General features: G+C 40.9%; 1 protein-coding gene across 1 annotated transcript in view; it reads right to left on the reverse strand.

Annotated features, from left to right (window-relative positions):
- The window catches only part of klhl29 (kelch like family member 29), a 373908-nt gene extending 365682 nt beyond the window's left edge, over positions 1–8226 (reverse strand). Inside the window, exon 1 of the mRNA XM_080745146.1 lies at positions 8067–8226. The gene's annotated coding sequence lies outside the window, so the exon portion shown is untranslated. The remainder of the gene's footprint in view (positions 1–8066) is intronic.
- Between the last annotated feature and the right edge of the window lie 11612 nt (positions 8227–19838).

Below are 19838 nucleotides of genomic sequence, written 5' to 3' on the forward strand. Positions count from 1 at the left end.
TCTAAAGTACTGTAGAGTACTCTAAAGAGTTTACACAGTATTTAAAAAAAACTGTTCTGTGAAGTCAGTATAAACAAAATAGAGAATGGAAGAAGGACTCATGTCATGTATTTTTAATTTAAGTGGAATTCATGGTTAATAAAATGTATAAGAACCAGATATACAGTTCTTACTTTGTTGGAATGTAGAGAGTAAGTAGAGAGAAAGTCAAATTCCTTTTATGTACAAACATACTTGGTCAATAAAATTGTTTGATTTTCAGATTCAGATGATTAGCCTAGCACAAATGATGTGCAGTAAATCATGCATACGTGTATACATGGATTTATTTGTGTATTAATATTCATGAATATATTTGATTTATGCAAAAAAACTGACCCTAGAAGAATAATTCGAGAACATGCATGGGTTTTATGAAAATGTGTCAACACAATAGGGAGTCAAATACATTAAAGGACTAGTTCATCCCCAAAATGACTTTTTTTTTCTATCGATTACTCACACCATGGAGATTTTATTTGTCCCGTTCCTAAGACAAAAATTTGGGTTCCCATCTGGAATCAATGGGGGTACATTTATTGTAATCAAATTATTCATTGTCTTTGTAATGCGACCAAAACCAAAAAGATATCCGAGTCTCCATGGCTTGAGCAATCAATAGGGAAAAAAAAAAGTCATTTTGGGGATTAACTACTCCTTTCATTTAATTGTTGAACCAATAAAGTGTCTAAATAGGAAATTAAAACATAATTTAGTAATTATTACAGTTTAATTACATTTTACACAACCATATGTGACATTAAATGAAATGACACACCCCAACAGACATTTGAAAAAATATATATTTATATTCATTTAAGCACTCATCAAATAATATGCCATTATAATTAATTCATTGATATTTAATTTGAATTTTATAAATTCAAAGGCCTATTTGAAACTGCACCAACCAACGTTTGAAAACTGGTGATAAGGGCTCTCTGGTCTATGTGAGCTGAGACCATCTCTGTTCTCTGAACAGTGGAACGGCAGGCTTTTAGTGATATGATACGACCAGCGTCACAACCCCTTCAGCGTCTGTGATCAAGACCACGGCTGAAAAGACTACTTTTCATAGTTCACTGATCTCTAAAGAGCTTGGGAGCCATGGCTTTCGCTCATGGCTTTTTGCCCCAACTACATTAGCAAGTATATTACCCTTTGTAATAGCCTGTGATGCTAAATATTCAGCAGCAGCATATTAATCCAAAGATATCACCACCACAGCTGCAACTCAATAAGGGAAGGGCAGAGGAAGCAGTGAAAATGGGGAGGGGGGGTTAACTCTATATTAGCTAAATAAAATAAATAAAAACTACATCTTTGAACCATGAATGGAACCAATTGTATTGTCTTTATAAAATGGGGTTGTCTTCCTTTCGATATTAAACGTTAATTTCTAATTATTGCTTTCACATGTTTCACAGTAGCTGGCACCTGATGCCATTTATAAACATGAGGTCAAATGGGGAGAATGCATCTCATTGTTCACACAGCAAGCCTTACTTCCAGACACCTTCATAAGAACACTGCACACTGCCAGACTACTTGGTTCAGGAAATAAGATTTCAAAATACTATTGATAGTAAAGGTTACATTTGGGCTTAGGCAATTTCTTGACAGACTCTATGCTTTTGCAGCCACTGCAGGCCAGGAGGTGGTTGTGGTTCTCTCTCTAATTGGTCTCTGCAGGAAATGGAGCCATGCTGGAGGAGCGCTAACAAAACAAAAGACCGTCATGGTCTTTCAGAGAATTTCTGAGAATTTCAACCCACAACCAGGACTCACACAACTCAAGTACAGATTTGTTTCAGGAAAATATGATCATGTTTGGGGATCTCTCCATCAACTCGGTGGTATTCTCCACTTATAAACAGTAGTAAGTACTCTCCAAAACAGTCATCTGTTAATGCACACAGTCACATTTTGCTGTGTGCTTGTTGTTTGATAGAGATAAATATGGTCAAGCGTACTCACTGACACACTCGTTGATTAATGACAGATAGTTCTTCACATGACTGAGTTAAACCTAGTTTGATTCAACTCTAGATGAAAACTATCAACCAACACTGGGCTACGAGTCATGTTTGGATGGAGTCGCTGTTTACGATAGGCACAAATCATCTATTCTAGACTATCTTTTTTGAAATAGCTAAAAGGAAAATAATAGTTCAATAAGCATGCAAATAGACATGCATGACTTTAAAAACAGTGCCCCCAATTTAATGTATATGGCTATAACAAGTATAGTGTGCAATGCTTTCCTCTTAAAGGTGATACACCATGCATTTAAAAAGTATTTATGTCATATTGTTTATGTCCCAAAAACGTTTTTCAAAAGGTTTGAGGCTAAATTACCACTCCTGAATAGAGAGCCTCTCTCATTTTTGAATGGCTCTCAGAGCATTTCAGCTGCAGTACCACCTTTGGCCTGAACTGCGCCACCCCCCCCAAAATCTTTTTGAATTTTTTTTTTTTTTTTAGAAAAAAATCTTTTTTGAAAAAAATATTTTTTTAAAAATTTTTTTTGATGATGACGTCACAATCGGCAGATGACGTCACAATCGGCAGCAAATCTGGATAGCCTGTTTTGAGAACCCGTGGGATACTTTTAACCTTCGCCTTCTCAAAACCAGAGAAAGACACAACGGTCAGAAATGGGACTTTGTGAGGATAGAAGGTGCTAGTGGGACCCCAAAAAAAGGTTTTAAAATAGGAAAAGTGAAATTTCACGGTGTATCACCTTTAAACATCCCTCCAGGAGGAATTGTTTCTGATACCACTTTCTATAACTAACAAGGTTAGAAGCTATGTATTTATTGCATACTGTACTAATAAAAACATGGGGGCACATAAATCATTGGCCCATTCCCATACCCCTACTGACAATAGAAAGAACTTGATTGAACTAGAATGTATTTGTTTGATTCTCTGCCAACAACTACATAACCAATTGGTCACAATTAACATCAAACTAAAAAGGAAAGCAATACAACATAATTATTTTTAACCGTGCTGTATCGATGAAACAAAATAAGGTTGCTGTTGATCTAATTTACTGTCAATTGATCATAGGCGTATTTTAAATAGCATTATCCATGGCTAAATAATGTAGCTACAACTTACAAGGAGAATAACCGACCATGTTCTGAACTTTCCTTTGGTTCTGTGATTACATTTAGGGTTAATGTTATAAGAATAATCGAGAACAATCAATTACAAACAACGGTTAATCCACAGTTCTTTGTGTGCTGTAGTTATTTTAGAATAGGCTACTCATGGCACACACAAATCACTGATATTTTCTTGAGATGTTTCCAGAAACATTCCACTATCCATTTACTGTAGCTAAATATGACATGGTTATAGACCTTTTCATACTGGATATAAACATTCTAAATGGGCTGATTTCCTGTAGGAGTGTTTGTGAATATCAGTAGCTGACAGGACATAAACTTGCACTCAAGCTGTTACTTGCGATGCAATTCTGCTGACAAGTTCTATAATGTGAATGAAGTTCTCCCCCCCTCCCCCTCTCATTCATTAAAAATGACTGAGGCCAGAGTGAGCTAAAATAAAAACTGAAACGGAAATGTAAAATGTATGATTAATACAGGTTAATCATGATTATCGTGACATCATGACAGATTCATTAGATTGTTTAATAATGTACATTTTAATAATTACATAACACCTTGAGAATGATTTTGAATATTTAACAGTTATCTTGGTTTTTCCCCATTACCCCCAACAATAAGCTGAAGCAAGTTGATCATTACTCTGTTTTGCTGCCGTTTTGTCACTTTCACCTGTTGCTGACGTTCCTTATTATTGTACTGAGATTTGTTTCAATTTATTTCACCTGTCATGTTATTATCTGGGTCAGGTAATTGCCAGATTTTCCTCTCATTGATTGTAGCTACTGCATAGGTTAAAAAGCCCTGACAAAGTCCAAGTGGTCAAAACATGTTGGCATTTTTTCTTCCTCGTTTCCTTTTCTTAGATTTCAGAGTGCCTTGGAGTGCCTGTATTGCTTTGCCATTCATTCATTCTCTATGTAGGTTTCCCCATTTTCCAAGCTCACCCTACACATTTTCTAATATCTATCTATCAATCTATCTATCTATCTATCTGTCTATCTATCTATCTATCTATGTTGTTTGAGTATACAGGGCAACCACTTTTCTTAAAGATAAACCTTTATTGATCCCCATGGGGTAATTCAGGTGTCAGATCAGCAACAGCTGTAAGATGGGAAACAGAAGAGAGGGTACAGGTAAGAGTAGAGTCAAGAAAGACATGTCTCTCAGTCTCTAAAAACACCTTTAAATACAGAGTAAAGATTATCTTTAAAATGGGTTGTTTTCTTTGGGGATTTTATTCACCCTACTTTTTTTTTAAATTGTTTTGCTTCAGAAACATCTTACTCTGCATAATAATGCCTTTGGATTTCCTTTGAAAAAGAAAAATAACAAGAAAAAAGCCCCCACCCCTCTTCACCCTTGCAATGAAGGGAAAATGGGGTATGTTGTGTCCTGCAAAGCAGTGTGATATGAACACGGATATTTATTTGTTTTTTATCTGTTTGGTTTTAATGACACAAATGGTGCAATTTGGCCCATATCGGCATGCTGTTTTAATGGCTTTGCTTACCATCAGAATCACAATCTAATTAATTTCCAGGTACAATAATACATTCGCTATGTCCACTTGGTGCATATAACTTAAAGAACGGCTACAATATAAAGGGAGATATGCAGAGAACAGGCAAACATTGACGAGCAAGAGGTATTTCAGACATACAAATAAACAAAATGTGTGGTTGAATCTGACACACATAAAGCTACCCTGGCCCATATAAAGCCTATCCACCGTTATGTTTATCTCACGCCGTTCAAGGTACGTTGCCTCAGTTTCTAGGACCATGTATGGAGGAAGCCTGGCATGTAGACTGCTTTACACCCTAGTAGCGCATATCTTTCATCAGCATCGACAAAGAAGGTCGATCACAGCTTCTTCACAGTGTATCGTGCGTCTGGTCTCTCCTCGTGCACAATCCTGCTTAACACCCTTAGTCACTCCTCATACTGTACAAGCCACTGGTTCTCAAAGTGGGGTCTGGGGACCCCGAGGAGTCCTTCAGGGGCATTCAGCTAAATTACTTAATATAGCATTAACCCATTCAGGCCGGGTACACATTTTGGTGTATGGGAGGGGCTTACAGTACATGTACAGTATGTTGCAACATATTTGTTTTTGTAGGCTAATTTCTGATTTAGGCCTAACTATAGGTTAGGCCTAAATGGGTTAAAATCAGTTGAGCTACTTAGCCGATCTACAAATTCACAACGTTGTGGATGTACTATTTTCTAAAGATCTTGAAAAAAATACATTTGAACAACAATACAAATCGTGTATGGGGGTTCTCCGGGCATATTTTCAGATGGGGCTCAGGGGTCAATTTCGGTTCCTTGACATGAAAACGTTTGGGAAGCAATGGTATAAGCTACCTGCTAGGGCTCACGATCAGAAAATGCTATAGTCTCTCCTGACTATCCAAAAATAAGGCTAGGGCCAAATAGGCAGTGCTTTCTCTTACCAGGCCCCTCTTCTCTGAGATCATCTTCCTATCTAAATTTAAGAGGCAAGCTCGGCTCAGATTCAAAAGTAAACCGAAAACAAGGTTTGCATCAGCATTCAATCTCATTTCATCTGCCTTAAATACTAAATGATGGTTATCCATCTTAAATAATAATTTTATGTGCACATGGTTACGTACGAATTATGTTACCTTGTTTGTAAACCAAATATGTTTATATAAGTGGTTTATTTAGCTTTAGTGCATGTTTGTGAATTTTGCAAATGATACATCATGCTGGACATGATTTGTGATATTGGGCTATATAATAAACTTTGACTTCCCTGAATTACAGCTTTATAAATGAATACAGAAAAACCAAGTTAAGAGTATGGATCAAACAACGGGTAATTATTCTATTCTAGTTTCTTGGAAAATGCAGTAAAAACACAGCAGAGCAGAGATCATAGAGTGCGGAACATATTAACAACAGTTTTATAACTTGCCCTTGCTATTTGCTACCGTACTGTAGGTTTACTGTACACAGTTATGACATGTGAATACAGGGGTATTATTAAATGACCTACTAAAGCTAAGTCCACTATAACAGCTGACTGATACTGGCATGCTATAACAATGCAGACACATTAATAATTACGCTAAATCTTCATAGGCTAAATGGGAGATTCCAAGTGTGTACACCAGCCCGCACATGCACATCATAGCTATTTGTTACTCTCCTACTTTGACACGTTATTCAAAAATATGCACAGTCAATTCTGCCTCTTAAGGATAAGGTGACGTGAGACCCTGCTAAATGATCCCAGCTCTAAAGCAAATGCATTGTCTCACCTCATCGAGTGCAGATTTCTCTGCCTGCTCGGGGACAACAGGGAATAAAGCCCTTAATCCCGGCCTTGACTCACGATAGCCCCGATAGGTTTACCAGCGCCATCAATGGAAGAGTTTAACAGCTCCTGACCCAGACGTGTGACTATAGGTAAAACCATAAAAAAAACACTATCTAAATGGAAACGCTTTATGCTTAGTGTCATCAACACCACGCTGTGCTAAAACGTATGCAAATTCATCATGATATTATTTAGTACTGAGATTAGGGTGCAGGTTTTCAATGCTGCTGTTATTTATCACTGTTCACTTTTCCATGTAATTCCCTTTGCTAGCTCAGAAAAATCTCTTACTTCCAGTATCTTGTGAATTCAGGGTTAAAGAATAGGCTCGGTTTCACAACTCCTTCTAAGGGAAAATACTGTGGACCACACAGCTGTAAATCTCAGAATATGAGGGGCCATACCACTGTGACAGCACATGGGACTTGCGATCATGAGTAATGTTATTGTTTGGACCATATGGTTTGACTACTGTGGAGCTGAGCATGTCCTGTAATAACAGCTCATTAAAATAAAAATAATAACAGTCAGACGTATTTGAGACAGTGACAGTTTCCTTCATCTACAACCAGCCAACAGTCAAGGATGTGTAAACCATATCCTACATAATATTGAATTATTATAGTCTGCCTAGCACAATATCATCCATGCAGACGAGACATTAATTGAATAACCAACTCTATTTCAGAGAGCCAATGGACTGATTATTACCATAAATCTACACATTTAGCAGTGGTGGAAAAAGTACTTAGATTTTGTACTTAGTAAGCATCAATAGGCATACTGCAATATAGAAATAGTCTGTTACAAGTGAAAGTCCGGAATTCAAAATGAAGGCCTACTCGAGTAAAAGTATGAAAGTGGTATCAAAATTTAGCCTGTAAGTACAAAAGTAGAAAGTACTCATGCAGAATGTAAATTCACAAGTTTTCAAATGTATAACAATATTTGAAAATAGCAGATCTACAAACAACGCAACACGACTCATTAAGAGCTTGTTTTCAAATGGCCAAAATAAGTGGTTTATAGTGTATGTTTTGTATTTAAACTCTACAAAGTAACTAGTAACTATAGTTTTCAAATAATTGTAGTGGAGTAAAAGTAGTTGCCTCTAAGATGTAGCCTAAATGGAGTAGAAGTAAAGGGAAATACTCCAGTTGTATACAAAAGAAAATACCTCAAAATGGTACTTGAGTAGCCTACAGTACAGTAAATATAGTTAGTTACTTTACACCACTGATGTTTAGTTTCTAATAACACCAACCAAGGAAGGAGGCACCAGCCCTAGTGGGGACTGGGAGGCATGCATGCGGAAAGTAGGAGCGCTTGCGCACAGCGTGAGGTTCCGTTCCCACCATTGGGCAAAACTGTGGTCCTCAACTGATGATGAACATCCTCTCATTCATTCATTCGCGGTAGGACAGGTGCGTGTGCGTGTGCAATAAACTACTCACGACACGGCGCACGTCAGAATACACCTACAAAAAAAAGTCAGGGAGGTCTACTACCCCTCTACTACCAACGGTCCTCTTACTTACCTCCCGAGTCGCTGCTTCTGTCCCCCCGGCGCGTGTCCTTGTTTCTGTACGGCGCGTTTATGCACGAGCGCTGTCTTGGTACCACAAACCAGACCGTTGCATTTTACAGCGAAACGCAGGAGGTTTTCTGGCGGCGCAGGGTGTCAGCTTGTTGGGGAGTGTCAGGTGTTTGCTCGGCTCAGTGCGTCACCTGCTGTCTGTCGGCGGAGCGTCCGGGACCTGGAGGTTGGGGCACAGGGGTGCAAGAGAGCGTCTTTATCTGCGTCTCCTCCGAGATGCGAGCGAATGCTTTGGTCGGACGGACTGGCACACCGTGGTGTGGATACTTTACTCCCGACAGCGCTCCTCCCCTTTCACTTTGCTTTTTTCCTCCTTCCATACAAGCCCTACAGCGCCTCTCACTTGCCAGTGCGTGCAAATGCATAGCCTAATGTTCACACACTCACAGAACTAAAGACTACTGTTGCGGTCTTCCTTCCAGGCTGGAATGTTGCGTTCTCCATTCTTCCAGCTCATCACTTGACAGCTGTGTTTGTGTGGATGTGCCGGTTTAGATTGAAATATAAATAATAAATAGGCCTAAATGTTTTTTATTTTTATTTTATTGATTGAAGAATGTATTAGAAGTTTGCAATAGAAAAAAGTACAGTTTCATGACAGTACAAATCACTGGTACAAGGTCAACTAAAAGGAGATCCTAGAAAGCCAACTTGGCTTATTTCCACAGGAACCACGCTTTCATTATCTCATATAACATTGAAAGACAGACGGATAGAACATAGTAGCCTACTTTAATAACATCAATTTCAAAAGCAGAAAAAGCATAACAAATATCAAAATAATACAAAGGCAGAAAAAAGGGAGGGTGGGAGCATGGGGGCTTAGACTATTTACAAGTCACGGGTGTCACTTATTTCTGTCTATTTTAACAATATTAGCTAGTTTGTTTTTAAAAATATAGACAACCATTATATTAGTATAATTGTAATAATGCAACCACTTAAAGAGGTAGTGCCATATCCTTGCCAGCTCATTTAAAGCCCTTCGGCAACCATTTATGTCTAAAAGTCATTAGGTGAACTGCAGCACCGGATTCTTTGTGACTGGCCATTAATCAAGGTGACTCAACAGACTGAAAAAATAAGAATAGGCTATTTTGTATGTGTAGACAGTGTAGTCCACAGTTTTCATCATCTAGGACTCATACTTAATAGGCTACTTTTCACATCCACTCAGCACCGCTAAAGCTTCTCTGTACAATGCCAATGTGGATGTGCCTGTCTGAGGTCGCCAGGTTGGTCACATTGTGCATTGTTCAACAGTGAACCCTGAGGTTACCCACTGCCTAGTTTTTAAATCCCATTGTAAAAATGGCACTCATTTCTCTTCACTTGTCCTCCTGTAGGCTATCTTTGTGAGCAGCCAAGAAGCACAGTTCTGCAGTGCAATGTAGTTGCTCAGTAAAAGGAGACTAAATTATCCCTGTTGCAAGGAGTTAATAGAATACAGTCAGTTTGTATTCGGTTTTCCAACTTAACAATTCCATTTGTTTGGGGGATTTTATGCCTTTATTGATAGTACAGTACTTAGACTGACAGCCACAGGAAATGGGAAGCGAGATGGACAGTAGCGCAGCAAAGGTCGTTGTGATTGTGATTCGAATCCGCGACACGCTGTCTGGCTGGCATTGCAGCCTAAGGTGCCCGGACCACTGCGCTGGCAGCCCGGGCCAAGTTTAAGACATCTTGAACCCGTTTTCGGGAACGTACCCCAAGCCTGCTTTGTCAACAGGCCCCTGAAAAGCCCCCAGACTCCACAGACACCAACATCCTGTTCGTTTACCAATGGAGGCATTGGTAAAGGCACAACTGGGTAGGAAATGAAAGTTATTGATTGCAACTTTAAATCTACAGCAGTGGCTGTTAACACTTTGACTGCCAGACCCCCCCGGCCCCCCACCCTGACCAATGCCACCATTAGGTCCCATTCATTCTGCCCCGATTCCAGGGAATATATTGAAAATGATCCGATATTCACATCGGAACAAAAATGGGAGGTTTTGGTAAAAGAGGAAAAAAAGTGAAAAAAATATTGTACCATCGTCTAGTTTCAAGGGGGCAAAGTGAAAAAGTATGAAATGACTCAGAAGGTGGAAATTGCCTTACATTTTGATAGAACTATGCACTGTGAATTCACTGTGTTTTTACCTGGTCTAGAAGGTCAGGAAGACAAAAAGTCAGAAAAGCGATGTCAACCTTTTATTTTATGGCAACATCGAACCCTAACCCTGGTGAGTACCTCACACATCCAGCATGAACATATTTATGTTCAACAATATTTACAAATATTTCCAAAAAAAAAATCACAAATATGACTTCACAAAAATAAAATATAACTGGATAAAAGTAAAATAAAATAAATGTGCAGCAAGTAAAGAATAAATAAAATAATATAAAAGTCAAAAAAAGGCATTCAACAAGCCAACATTCAGGAGTCAAAGGCACCACAAATCAAGGTCAAAGATGGTACTGTTCACCGTGTGTGTGTGTGTGTGTGTGTGTGTGTGTGTGTGTGTGTGTGTGTGTGTGCGTGCGTGCGTGCGTGTGTGTGTACCTCAGGTGCCTCAAAATGGCCTGGTACCTGTTCCTTGCCATTGTTCTGGGAAAGTACGGCATGGCAATGTTTTTTTGACCACTGCATGGCAATCTCCGGCTTGTGAACGATAGCTGTGAGGAAGAGAAGTCCCAGAAAGTTCTTCAGCTCCCCTAGAGTGACATTGGTCCAGGCAGCGAACCTACAGTGTGTATGACCTATGCCTGACTCCTCCGCTCTCGCTATCTCCGCCATCATACTGTCCTCTGCGTTGTCATTGGTCTGGTTGCAGATCGGGCTCCCATCCTTCCTCCATCCAGTCAGACTCCACGGGCCCTGTATATGATAGAAATAAATACAAAATACTAAATGAACGTGCTTCTGTATAATTTGTATGTTCTTTAGCAAAGGCTGTCGCACAAAAGTAGTGAAAACAGCAGATCTACAAGCGAGGCGTTGTGTGCTTGTAGATCGGCTGTTTTCACTAGTCTAAATAATTTCAAATGTATATATGTATATATACGTGGCCACTGAATTCTATAGGCTCTGCTTTGATACAAATTTGATACAGATTTGAGATCGATTTGATAGATTATTATGTCACACACACACACACACACACACACACACACACACACACACACACACTGATTGTATTACTAAACTATCTATCTAGGTATACACACACAATAAAAAACTAAACTATAAAGAAATGTATTCTTACTGGAAGAAGTTGGAGGAACTTCATACACCTACTACAAACCATGGATTGACATCTAGACCTACTGCACATACAGTATGAAACAGAGCTGATACCTTTATGTACTATGAGGAAAATAATGCTGCTATTTGTACCCTGTATATATATAAAATGACAATGCGACATAGCTCTGTTTGAACAATGCTGTACCCCCTCCAACTGTATATTTTCAACTGTTTTTTTTATTGTATTTGTGATACTTGCTTTGGCAATGTAAACGTATGTTTTCTCATGCCAATAACGCTCCTTTGAATTGAATTGTATATTACCAAATGCACCCTACGTGGAAAAAAAACAATAGCAGGTCAGGCTTATTGACATCGGTTATTGATTGATTGAAGAATGTATTACAAGCTTGCATTAGAGTAGACCTACAGATTCATGGCTCATTTCCACAGGAACACACTTTATGCATATCATACAGTGGTGTGTTCTAGACTTTTTTTGAGGGCATACGATCAGCTACTATTCGTTTGGCCAGGGCAGACGCTATAGTACATAATCCCTATCAAATACGCTACTTTGAAAGGTTCACGAGGGCAGACGCCGTTCATATTTTATTGTTCCTCCATCACGGAGGTATAGAGGCCGGCGCCTGGCGGCGCCGTGCCTGCGAGGGTGTCCCAAGTCGGGCGAGGTGTGGAGGGTAGTCCCCGGTGCTAAGGAGGTTCCAGCGACCCCCTGGGCTAATCCTACCTGCCCCTGCCTTTTATTTTCCGACAGCAGACGCCGTATACGTGCGTTATAGGTAGAACACACCACTGATCTCATATAACATTGAAAGACAGACGTAAAGAACAAAGTGAATCGTAGAGGTAGGGGGAACTTTGTAACGCTTACCGGGTTCGCTGATCACAGCTCAGCAGTGCTTCCTACAGGGCGCGGGAAGAGACCGCACCGATCGGTGGTCTGCCTCGGGCAGCATGCATGTCACCGCCGGAGACTGCGGGCTTGTTGTCCAGAGTTAGACTGTCCACGGGGCATGGCGCGGGGAGAAACCGCCGCGATCGGTGGTCTGCCACGGGCAGCATGCATGCCGCGCCATCGGCGGAGGCTGGGGGCTGAGTGTCCACGGCCACGGGGCATGGTTCGGCTGCCTGCTTGGTCTCCATGTGCGGCCATGACTTGCTCTCTGATCAGCGGAGCAACGGTCCGGTAACTTTTTTACAAAATGGACGCCCCCAACCTACAAAGAAACTAGCCCTTCCCTTCCCCCACTCCTCCTAGGTAAAACCTCTACCTTCCGATCTCTCTCTCTATCTCTATCTCTCTAAATAATACGACATCTAGTGATTTTATAACTAATTCTAGCTCATTCTCTCAATATATCTCTCTCTCCCTCTGATTGCTGTGTGACCGGTTACGGTAAAAGTCACTGAACTCTTTGAGACCCTTGTTTCTGGGGGGAACCGGCCAACCAGCATGCTTGAATTTGGTCAAATGAGCGTGTGATGTCATGCAGGGGCGTCAATTGGGTATGGCAGGGGTATGCAGCTGCCATACCTTGACAGGGGGAAATAATAAAAATGTACTTTTCATCGTGCCTGTTGCTAAGGTATGGCAACATGACTGGTGTCTTCACCAGACACCAGTCATGTTGCCATACCTTAGCTTGTTCTGAACTGACGCCACTGAATTGTCATGCATGACGACCGTCCCATCGTCCAAAAGGGCTGTATCTTGGTTACCGCATAGATCCAACACTGTACTACTGTAATATGAAAAAAAAGGGTCGGGCGGTATATCCCTCCCTACTTTTTAATTGGCAAGATTGCGCAGGAAGTGGCGGGCGGTATATCCCTCCCGTGGCAGTCAAACTGTTAATAGCATCCTTGATAAAACTGAAAGAAAAATAATGAATAATGAGTCACTGTGCTGTGCTCACATAATTAGCCTATCAAAATAACACTGTATTGCAGAAAAACATGACAGCTATAGAATAATTTGTTTCTCCCACTCCCAGCCTCACATTCCTTTGAACAGATTGTTCAAGGGAATAGTTCTCAATCTAGTACTCTCATGTTCCACAGGGTCTTCCCATAGCTGTATTTCCTGCTTTTAACTTATTTGCTGCCATTTAACAATACCTTCGTACTCTCATATGCCCCTGTCTCCATAGACTTCCATGTAATTCATAGTGCACGGATCATGCACACCCATGCCTAGATAATGCACCACGTGTGTCCACATTGCTCACAGCTTTCAAACAAAAAAATCCGAATGGAAATCCGTGCAGGCGTTCATGATATAGCAGCCATTATGTTTTCCTAAAATGTAAACAAAGATGGCTGCCATGTTTGAAAGATGGGGTTGCTTTTTTTTTCAAAAACGGGAAATTCTCGGGTTCCTCGGGCATGGCAGGGCCGTACAACGGGATTTTTTCAGGGCTCCTCGGCCATAGCAGCAAATGAGTTAATTGTCTTCTTGTATAAAAATGACAGCTTAATGCTTACCTACTGTGCAGTGACATCATTGATGGGGAATCCAAGTCAATAGAAACGTCATGCTTTCTATTCCTGGAAAGTTAGCATGCTCGTGTTAATACAAATAAAATAAAAATCTTGTTTGAAAAAGAAAATCTGCCTAACGACGATGTCACTGGTAGGCAGGTTACTAAAATGTCCACAGCCCTCATGAGACAGACAGAGTAGAAAATAATTGTACCATTTCATCAGGAGCATTAGTGAGGAATTATAAGAAGATATGTTGTTGAAAATGGGTGAAGTCGTCCTTTAAAGAGGTGGTGCCATAGTTTTGTACTTTTTTTCTGTTTTGTATGTGTCTATGGAGTTAGCATTACTCTAATAGACCCCCAGCCCCCAGGTGTGGTTATAATATGCAAATGTGTTTTCCCAGCTTATTTTTGGTTTCTTCCTGACTCGACCAGCTCAGCAGAAGGGTATAGGGTGTGCCAAATGTAGTTCTAAGAGCGGCCATTTCTTGGGTAAACACAGCCTTACACAGGTGTTCTGATTAGACTATAGCATTAGTTCTATGCAATCAAACAATTGAAACACCTGTGTTTTTCCCCAAGAAATGGCCGCTAAGGACTACAATGAGGTAGGCGCTGGCACACACTATACATGCCAAAGCACCCATGTGCACTTCTCGCCCTTTACTGGTATTTATACTATGCATACAAGTAGTGTACAATATTGTATAGTCCTTGAGTAAATGTACTGCACCACTGACCAGCATGTTGATGAGCATTAGCATTTGGGTGGATTATTCCTTTAATAGGACTGACAGGCTAGGCATAAACTACTGTACCACAGTGGTAACACTTTACTTAATGGTAAAACAGGTAGTTCCTATGGTGAAACAGTGGTTGCTATTTCTAACTAGAAAAATGCAATTGGAAATTGCAAGTGTGGTTGCCGTGACGCGAGTCACACTTGCAAATGAATTCCGTCTTATCACTTGACTTTTCCCCATTCAAGTCAATGGGGAAAATTAATTAACTCATCAATAAATGATTGGCCATATGGAGATCTTTGTGTCAGTCCTTGTCCCTTTTATGCCAATATATGGAGATCACTGATGTCATCAATATTAAGCCCTATTAATGCCCATATATGGACATACTGTGTCAGTCGCATGTGGTCTATGACATCAGACATTTATGATGTCAGTCATCTCCATATTTGTGAAAAAGGTTTAATTTTTGCATTTTCCCTTTCAAGTCAATGGAGAAAAATAATTTACTAATACATTTATACAAATTAAACTATATATAACGTATCTCTTAGCAAACCATGCACCCAGATGTGTCCCGATGAAGCCAGTTGATTTGACATATAGCCCAACTGCGTGCCACCAAAACGGTGGGAGGAGTAGCGCTGCAAAATAATCTGGAAAGATGGATGGAAGGAATAAAGTCGGACAAGTACAAGTGTAAGTGGTTGGTGGGGTCTAATAGGCGGTCGCTAGGGTAATACAGCAGTCACTATGGTCTAACACACATGCTAGGGTTTAATGTGTTGGTAGCTAGGATCTCATATTCGGTTGCTAGGGTAAAACCCATGGTTGCTTAGGTAAAACTGGCCGTTGCTTAGGTAAAGTTTGCTATGGTAAACATTAAAGCTATACTGTGTAACTTTTTCAATTAAACAAATCTTAAATTTGATCTATAACTATTAATAAGTAGCTAAAGTTTTAGAACACCCACTCCGTTAATCTCAGCCCCGAAAGGCTTCTCAAAATATCTTTTCTGAGGTCCGGATTTCGCGGCAAAATTACGTCATCTGCATCCTTCCGTATAGGCCTACGTTGTCTCCCGGATCATACACTACCGGCCAATCACAGCACGGATCATACACTACCGGCCAATCACAGAGCGTCTTGCCGTCTTATCAGGAAGTAGCTTGAGTAAGCCTGACTTACTTAACCATGACTTACTGTATAAAAAGATGACGTGACGACAAATCACTTCAGTTGATCAGCATCTGAAGGAGATCGGGCACAGCACTGAGAGAAGCATGGCACCTGCAACTAAACATGGAGGTGTAATTAATGTACAAGAATGTACACTACAAGAATGTACACTGTTCTTTTTGAAGTTGTATACAAGTCTTATACAGGACGACCTGAAGGAGAGTGGAGATGAAATCACTTCAGTTGATCAGCATCTGAAGGAGGACGAGCACAGCACTGATAGCAGCATGGCACCTGCAACTAAACATGGACGTGCATTTAAATGTACACTGTTCTTTTTGAAGCAGATGGATACAAGTCGTATACAGGACGACCTGAAGGAGATTGGAGTTGGCAAACGGGGAGAAGAATGGGCCTGGCTGTACTTGAGGTCAGCATATGTTGACGCTGAAGTCAACTGGACCAACACTGGACAGGAAACAGGTAAGCCCTATGACGTCACAGTGGTCCATACCGATGGAGTAACCCAGTACATAGAGGTCAAAGCAACCAAGTCAGCCAGCTTCAGCTATCAAACCAGGTTTGTTGCAACACACAACCAACTCAAACACGCGAGAAACAATCTGGCCAACACTGAGTTCTACTTCGTCGTCAATGTACAGGCAGACACACCAGAGCTGTACCATGTGACCAACTGGCGAGATCACTGGGCAATTCAACGACCGGAAGGTAAAATGCCAAAGAAGATGCGTTTTGAAAAGGAGTTACTGAGATTAGACCCACTAGGCCTACTTGACGACGATGCAAGTCGGGAAAGCATTGGGAATGCATACCCACCCGATTATGCCATACCCATTGCACTCGTACCCGTTGTACTCGTACCCGTTGTATTCGTAACCGCTGTATTTGTACCGTTGTATTCGTACCCCTTGTATTCGTACCCACTGTACCCATCTGTCTGTCTGTCCCCCTTTTGATGGTAAAGTATCATAATCATCATTACGTGTCCATGGCTAATGTGTGTGTATGTGTGTGTGTGTGTGCGTGTGTGGGGGGGGGGGGCATATTGTGTATTGGCATCAAAACACATACTGTACTGTAGTGGTGCTGTGCCGTGTCGTGTATTGTCGGGCTAAACACTGGTATGGAAATTCGGCTTTAGAGTACCAAAGTTTTGCGTTTTCAAAACCTTTTTCTAAGGTAACAGATGTACAAGCTCACAAGGTACACTGTAGATTGGCTTTTTTTGAATAGCCAGGTCTTAAAGATGGGCTGCCCATGATACCCCCTCCTCCCCCCTAAAACATGATGATCAGGTTGTATGATTATACTAGGAGGAATATTCTTTCCAAAAAAGTGTACAGAAAGTGTTTTATGTAGCTACCCACACCCACCAGTTCATTAAGTATGCCTGGTTGTCAGATGGGTGGTGATCCATCTGAAGTTAGGCACACCCACAGTGTTGGGTGTATGGTAAAAGGGGAAGGGTTCAGGAAGTAACCAAAAATACACAGGGAAGACACATTTGCATATTACCCACCAGGTGGTCTATTAGAGTAATGTTAACTCCATAGACACATTAAAAACAGAAAAAGTGAATGCCGATCACTCACATATATTTTGGTCATGTAAGAAAATACAGACATTCTGGGACAGTGTTCTAAGTATATTGGAGAAAATCATGGGTTATAAGATCATTAAGGACCCCACGGTATTATATCTTGGCCTGATACCCGAAGACACAGTTGGAGAAGAGGACATTCACCTGTTTAAAATCCTGACACTGGCGGCTAAAAAAGCAATCACAAGAAGGTGGTTGAAAGAGGCCCCTCCTAGTGAGGAACATTGGTTGGACATTGTGGAAGAAATCAGCCTCATGGAAAAAATTACGTATAACCTGAGGACCAAAGCAGAGACTTACGAAAAGCGATGGGAAAAATGGCATTTGTATAAGAGCAAATAGTGTCTTCGCCCCCCCCCCTTCCTGTGTTGTTGTTGTTTTTGTTTTGTTTTTTTGTTATTGTTGTTCATGTCCCTTTCAGGTTTTGCTGAATGTGGTTTTCTGCCTTGGCAGTTTGTTGTTTGAAATAAATAAAAAGTTTAAAAAACAAACAAAAAAAAAACAGAAAAAGTACAAAACTATGGCACTACCTCTTTAAGTGGTTAATGTATGTTTTGTATTAATAATGATCAAATCTGTAAAGTAACATGTAACTAAAGCTGTCAAATGCTGTAATCGTAATGGAGTTAAAAGTACAATGTTTTCATGTGAGATGTAGTGGAGTAGAAGTACCAAAAATAGAACGTGAAAGCTATACTGTGTAACTTTTTCAATTAAACAAATCTTTTGATATAACTATTAAATCGCTAAAGTTTTAGAACACCCACTCTGTTAATTTCAGCCCCGAAAGGCTTCTCAAAATATATTTTCTATGATCCGGGCCAGGGTCCGGATTTCGCGGCAAAATTACATCATCTGCATCCTTCCGTATATGTTGTGTCCTGGATCATACACTACTGGCCAATCACAGCGTGGATCATACACTACCGGCCAATAACAGCGCGTCTTGCCGTCTTCTCAAGAAGTAGCTTGCCTCAACATAACAACAGCATTTACTCTGGTGTAGGAGTCGTACCCTAATACGACCGTAACTCCCAAACGCCTGGTCGTAGAGGGACGCGAGACCCCTCTAAGGATGCGTCTCAGCGAGGCGCATCCGTAGTCCGCGGCCCGGTCTGTGGCGGCCCCAGGTGAAATACGGACGAAAAAAGCAGATGCGACTGCGGTTTTCTGTAAAATACCTGCAATACCGTCCGCTACTGACCAGTTGTTGAGCAACTTACACAGTATAGCTTTAAGTAAAAGTATCATTCAGTATTAAGCCAATATCTTGGAATGACCATATGTGGACAGCGGACATACATACTGTGTCAGACTCATTTGGTCTATGTGGACATCTATGAGTCATATTTGCGAAATGTTAAATTTGAGCATTTTCCCATTCAAGTCAATGGAGAAAATTAATTCACTAATAAATTAATATAAGTAAACTATATAGGCCTATAAGATAACGTTATTAGAAAAAGATCACCCAGATGTGTCCCGATGAAGCCAGTCAATTTGACATATAGCCCAAGTGCGTTCCACCAAAACTATGGGAGGAGTAGCGCAGAAAAACAAATTATCTGGAAAGATGGATGGAAAGATATGGAAGGAATAAAGTCGGACAAGTACTCTGGTTGCCCTGTGAGGGCAACCACAATAATAAGTGGTTAGTAGGGGCGCCCGCTGGCCTAGTGGTCAAGGCGCATACCACATACTAGGCTATGATGCGTGCTGGCGTCACCGGTTCGATTCCCGATCCGACCGACCTTTGCCACATGTCATTCCCCATCTCTCTCCCCATTTCCTGTCAGTCTACTATCCTATCAAATAAAGGCATAAAAAGCCCAAAAACAAATCTTAAAAAAAAAAAAAAGTGTTTAGTATATGGTGGTCTAATAGGTGAAGTGTTGTCCTGGGTGTTTTAGCGAAGGTTGTGTATGCTTCCCTGTGTTAGCTGATCTGAGTGAGGCACTTGCATGGAGGGCCCTGCCCCTGAATGGCATGGCCAGTGTATGGAAATCCAACCTCCCCTGTCAAATCAAACTCGGCTTCTTATGTGCGACGGTAGAGTCTGTTCTCCTATATGGCAGTGAATGCTGGACCCTGAAGCCAACTCTGCAGAAGTCTCTAGACGGGTGCTACACCAGAATGTTACAGTACGTGTAGTGCTCAACATCAGCAAGAGTACACACGTCACCAACAAGAATCTGTATGGTGGAATAGTAAGGGTGAGATATAAAATAGCAGCCAGGAGAATGAGACTTGCAGGACACTGCCAAAGACACCAAGAGCTGCCAGCCAGTAAACTGGTGCTGTGGGAACCAACACATGGGCACCGGTCACGATGACGTCCCATACTAACATACGTGGATATACTCAAGAAAGACGCAGGAGCGCAAAGCACCAACGAACTGGCCAGATGTATGGAGAACCGGGATGA

This window comes from Nannobrachium achirus, assembly GCF_963921795.1.
Source record: "Nannobrachium achirus genome assembly, chromosome: 16".
Lineage (NCBI taxonomy): Eukaryota > Metazoa > Chordata > Actinopteri > Myctophiformes > Myctophidae > Nannobrachium > Nannobrachium achirus.